The following is a 6,301-nucleotide window of genomic DNA, read 5'->3' as shown; positions in this document are numbered from 1 at the left end:
ATACTTGGTAACCGAACTGTCAGTTACAATAAGTAAAATAATTTAGGGAAGCCATAGAGAAGCTTTAAAATAAAAAATAAGGAAAAATATGGAAATTGACCTAAAGGGTCATTATAGGCGAGCTAGATAATCCAGCAAGTTGTGACCCATGGAAAAAGAACCACTGAAGTTACCTATATTTTGGGACTTCTTGGATAATTCTACGATTGACCTATATGTTTTAATAGATCGAGATTCTTTACATAGACATACACCTCATTGAAATCTTTCCTACAGAATTCATGTGAATAAATAATACATCATCTGTGTTAAAACGTTTAATAAATACTTGGATCCTTTCCTCTTCCATGCGAACCAACTAAGTAGTACACTAAGATAAGTCCAAGAACTTATCCTTGTAGGCTATAACTAATACACTACTCTGATCAAAGGCTAAAATATCATCCTTAACAAAGAGTACGGGGTACATACTTCTCAAAAAATAGCGCATGAAACTGACCTAAGTTAATAAAGGGAAAACTAGTGACCGATACTCAACATAGGCTCTCCATCACTACTTGGCATCTCTTTGGAAAATAACAAACTCAACAATATGTTGTTGCACAATCCCTAACTTATGTAGCCTCTCATATAAATCAATGATAAACCCAAATGCATCCTCACTATTAGCAGCATAAAATGAAGGACATTTCATTTTTACAAATTTAGTTATCAACTTTTGTTTGGTACCTGCCATGATGAGGCCTAATACACACTACTTGAAATTACCACTATTGTAACAGACCTTTTGGCAATGGTTCTAAAAGCATTAATATAGAAGTTCTATTACAACGAATCCAACCGTTGTAAAAAAATTGTCCAAGAAGAACTAGTCGGTGCTATAACCATTACAATAGTGTGCCTTAATGCAATAATTGCATAAACCATTGCCATAAAGTAACCTATGGGAACACTTTATTAGAAAAAAAACTATTTCATCGGTTTTGATCTTTCCCCTCCAGACATTGAAGATTATTCCACTTGTTATACTATTTATTTTATCAGAAGCATAGAGAAAGAAACCAAATCCAAACACTTCTTTCTTTCTCTAATGGCTAAAAACTTCTTTTCTCTTTCCCATTTTTCCTCTTTTATCCTCTCTATAGGTAATACCCTATTTTACCTTATTGATTTTTTATCTATCCTCTCCCTTCTCGTCCACCACCTCTCACCTATCTACATCTAGCACCACCACTTTAAGGGTTTCAATGCCGATGATATCAATGACTTTGTTGACCCTAATGAACCCATCTCTATCAAAGAACACCTTCCTACTCCTCTATCTACCACTACTCTCTCTATCTTTGAGCCTGTTAAATATCTTTATAGTCTACCTCCTTCTCCTCTATCTGATCCTGCCACTCAAGTTACATCTCAGTCATTCAACTCGAAGCCTACATTGATGTCTTTTAAGGAATGGGATGAAGATGTGTAGAAAGTATTCCTCAATCTTTGCCCTATGATTCCTCTTTAATTATGAAATCTACCATTAAGACTTCTACTTTTACCAAATCGGTTCTCAATTTGAAACCTGAACTGGAACATGACATTGGAAGATCGAGATTGATATTGGACTAAACTATTGAGCTATTTTTTCTTTCTTGATTAAGTTTGTAATAAATTACTTTACTAAGAAGAAGGAGAACAATAACTTAGTGTTAGCTTGGGTGAGTAAATTCATAATGAATAATTTGATATTTGACTAGAATTTTTATTTATTGGGTGTTGTAGAAATGAAAGATTCTCTATTTTTGTTATAAGAAGGACAAAATATGTTCAAATTTTATTCTAGTAGGAGGAGATTTTTTCAAGGTTTGCTGGCTACAATGGAGCTAAAAAGTCAGTATGATTTGATATTAAGGTTGTATAATTTAGTGGTTCATTGTAAAGATGAGATACTATTTGAAAGATGTATGAATAATGATTCAATGGATCATGTGGTTGTTGATGTGGATAATAAGAAATTAGCCAAGACAATGCAAAAAGAGACTACAGATCTTTAGAGATTTGCAACAGTGGTAAGTCCAATAAGTGGAAGAAAGTGGATTGCTAACGAGTTGGATGTTGTTGCTGAGTCAATGAGGTGGCAGGGGATACGATCAATAGAATTGTGCTTGATCAGGTTTATCTTGAGTCTTTCAAGTTCATAGTAGCCTCAGATTTTTTTTTGTTAAAAATAATATGAATATTTGTTTGATCTTTGTTAGTCAATCATGCTATATTAAAATTGTGCTCTTTTACTGGAATGTTTGTTAGTATAATCTACTCAATAGTCATTCTAGTATTCTATATGCTTCTGGTGGCCTTTATTTTATAACATTGGGTATTGTTTTATAATAGTAAAACAAATATTGCTATTATTATTGCTTGTGTGTAGTGCGGATTCATATAAGCAACCTCAACTTTGTTTGGAACTAAGGCCTAGGGATTCATATAGTCGATCTCTACTTATTTGGGACTGAGGAGTAGTTATTGTTTAGGTATATAGATCTTAACTCCTATTTAGCCAAATCTCACAAGTTTAGCTCACTAGACACCCCTTATAATTTTCTTGAAATTGTAATGTGAAATCTTGAATGTTTTTATAGTGTTTCAGTTAGATATCATTATAATAGTATTACAATGTTAGTTTTGTTTTATTCATGGTGATTCATTAAGAAAACACCACTCTAGTTATGTTTTTGATGTTGATTTCATAGTATTTTAAGGAAAGATTATTGTAGAAAAACATAAGTATAATGAATTCACTTTTCACTACCATATAGAGTAATATTAATTATTTATTATGTAAAGACAAGTGACCAGTATCTAAAAACAAAAAATATCCATTTCTATAAACGTTGCCTATTCTTTGTATACTAAGAAGTAGTAGTGGAAATATTTTGTTGAATGATTTTGTAAGTAAATAGGTTATAGATGGAAAGCAACTTATGAAGTGATGTGTTAGATTATACTCATGTTTCTAGGTTCCATCAGTAGTTGTACTCAATCAAGAAATTACCTTATGAATTCTACCTTCACAAGTTCAGAATACATGCTTACATCTTCTGTTTCTAAATCTATACTTCATAGAATATTAGTAGTACTATTACCATGGATGCTGACGCTACTGCTGCATTGCACAAGAAAGGTGTTGCTATAACAAATGATATTTTCAATTTTACTTAGTTTTAGGTTTCTAATTTTTCTTTCTTATGAAAAAGTATGGATTATTGAATTTGTTATATTACATAAGAAATTAAGTTGTACATTATATGCAATAATGTAAGAATTCTCTTAACTTTTTTAATACTTGAGGCCAGCTCTCTGTAGAAGAAAGAGAATTCTCTGTCCAATACATAATTGATAGTTGCATCAAGGTTCTACAAAGTTGGTTCAACTATCCTATTTCCTGCACCTGCTACTCATGTATGTAGCATTAGTATTTTGGTGCTTGTACTATGTTGTAGTCTCATGCAAATGACCCTTACTTAGAGAAGATATTCTGAAGTATAAATTAGTGGAAAAATTATACAGTAAATAACTAGTTTTGTTAAGTAAAGGTGGTTGGTCTTACACAACAAATAGAGCTCCCTACTTTTTCCAAAGAGACTACTTTACCATGCCAAGGTGCCTTTTTAATCAAGATGGTCCAAGGATGGAGACAAATTAATTAAGTTATTACCGAACATTGGTATTTCAAAGGATGGAGATATCTCTTAACCAAGTAACAAAATATTTGCACATCTTTTTGCAAGTATGGAGTATCTCCATTTCATTATACACTTGGGGAATCTGGTGGAAGTCTACAATTGGCTATTGTAAATGTATGGATAAAGTGGCTAGCCAGGCCTATACCTCCATATCTACAAGGCTTCCACCAATTCATGATATGGATGCCCTAGCCTCAAGTGACAGTTCAACCTCGCATAGATGATATCATAATTCATGTAGGCAAATTGATCTCAAAGTTCTCCCATTAAAAAGACATGACAGTATTTCTGGGGTTAGTTTAAGGATGAATCATCTTATTGCATTGTCTAGTTTACTATGTAATTTACTGCTTATTTACTATTCATTCAAGAATCCTGCTATATAGTTAATAGATCTTCTTAAATGAACTACTCGATCTTAGTTTTAGAACTACTTGTTTTCGTTGTTTCATATGTAGATAAAGTATAAACCACAATGTGGCAGAGCTGTTAGTAAGATATACTTTATTCGAGTCATCTATTTCTCAAAACTGCTCCTCTAAACTATGTAATACCAGTAATATTCTAAGCTCGATTTAGCTCTTAGTTGCATGCTTAAGGGGTCTAAGGCTTGAGGTCTAAGGCTTGAAAATCTCACTAAGTGTTGAGGACTTAATCATTTTCAAGACCCCTAAACTTTATGGATTTTTATTTTAGTCTTCAAAACTCTGAAATATTGGTTTTCAAGTTGGTTCATGTTTATGGAGGTTAAAAGTATACCTCGGGAGAGTTTTGAGACTTTCAAATAAGGTTTGGGATGTACTTGGATAGCTGAAATAATGAACGCTCGGGATAACCCCATGATGTGAGGGTTCCTCTGCAGGTGAGGGAGTTTGCAGCATGATAGTGGCTTGACCCAAGAAATGTTCATGGTGCGATGGATGCTTGACCCCAGTAGGGTCGCGGCAAGCCAAGGGTATCCCACCCAGCTTATTGATTTAAGTCACCAAGAGGTATTTAAGTCATTTCTCCTCAACCCAATTCGGCTTTAACATGATTTGGGACTTCCAAAAGGTCATTATTTGCCCCTTTCACTTCAAATTGCTCTTAAGAAACCCTTCTCTTTTCCCAAGAACAAAACCCAAGCTCTTTCTCAAGAAATCAAAAGTTCAACCTTCTACGTTCTAGAAATCCTTAAGAAATACTCAAGGAACTAGCAGTTAAGGTATGTGGGGTGTTCATCCATAGGTTTCATTCACCCATGGAGCCTAAAAACCTCTTCTTTGATTAAAATATGAGTTTTTCCTTCATTATGAAGTTGCATATGTTCAAGATGAGTTTAATTCATGTTTTTCCCTAGTAGTTTTACTCAATTCATGTCCTAGTATGATTCCAAGAAAAGTTAGGTTATCTTTTGTTTAAAGTTTCAATTTACCATGTCATATTTAATTGAATTTCACGCCATATATTGAATTGTAAATTTAGCCATGAAGTCATGTTATTTTCTCACATTGTAAGACATCCCCATGTTCAAGCCCATTCTTTTTACTTAGTTGTTGGGGTTTTTATGTTTTGGGTCTTTAAGCCATGATCCCATACTAAAATTTTAAGATTTAATATTGTATTTTTCAATTATTCAGTGCTGGCGCATTATGAACACCCGGTACCTACGTGTTTACTTACATTACAGATCTTTTAAGTAATAATTTCAGTTAAATCATGATTATTACCATTTACTCCATTGTTATGATCATGATGAGCAATGTCAATTGTTATGTTCAGCTAGATTTAGTTTAACACAGTACCAGTGCAGATTCAGTTGGGAGTAGGACTTAGCACCGAGCAAACCTAAGGGTGGGGGCTCACCTACTAGTAGAGGGTGTGACCAATAGTAGCAATCCCTAAGTTATAGAACTACATACCCAGTATAGGTTTGAGATGTATACCTACTAGTTGAGGGTTGACATGTATCTTATGAGAGAACCTGCTAGTATAAGGAGACACCTTAGTCCATCAAGACACCATTTTAGTAGGTTCACACATCAGTGTTAGTACCCGTGGCACGGTACTAACACCCTTCCAACTAGGGTTACACTTTGGACCCTAATTAGCATAGATTGGGATATGTCAGTTACATGATACCTCCCACATTTTTAATTAGTATTAAGTATGTCTTAGCTCAGGTTTGTTTGACTAGAGCATACAAATTTTCAGTTATTCAGTTGCACAGAATTCAGACTTTCAGATTACATATTATCTCAAAAATATGTTTATACTTTGTCTTGCATTCTCAGATATTACATGTTCATGCATTCATACTTAGTTATCTCACGTACTTCATCCAATCCTTAACTTATATATAGAACATTCAAAGCACTGACTACATACTTTTCTTTGCGCTATATTGGCTTATAACATAGGTTCAAATGCTTAGTTTCCCACGCATTCTTAGATAGCTCAGTGTTACCCAGTAGTAGTAGTGGTAAATCCTCATCCATCAAGGACATGATGTATTTTTCTCAGTTATTTTAGTACTTCCTTATGTTCAGTTAGTTAGAGTTAGTTAGGGTCTATCCCATTAACTCCTTCTA

The 6,301-nt window shown here is 33.7% G+C and overlaps 1 pseudogene; it reads left to right on the top strand.

Moving 5' to 3' along the window:
• The first annotated feature begins 1,090 nt into the window (after window positions 1-1,090).
• Window positions 1,091-3,207, top strand: LOC124898494 (annotated as a pseudogene).
• Window positions 3,208-6,301: the final 3,094 nt, after the last annotated feature.

Source organism: Capsicum annuum, chromosome 5 (assembly GCF_002878395.1).
Source record: "Capsicum annuum cultivar UCD-10X-F1 chromosome 5, UCD10Xv1.1, whole genome shotgun sequence".
Lineage (NCBI taxonomy): Eukaryota > Viridiplantae > Streptophyta > Magnoliopsida > Solanales > Solanaceae > Capsicum > Capsicum annuum.
This window is presented reverse-complemented; position numbering and strand designations above follow the sequence as displayed.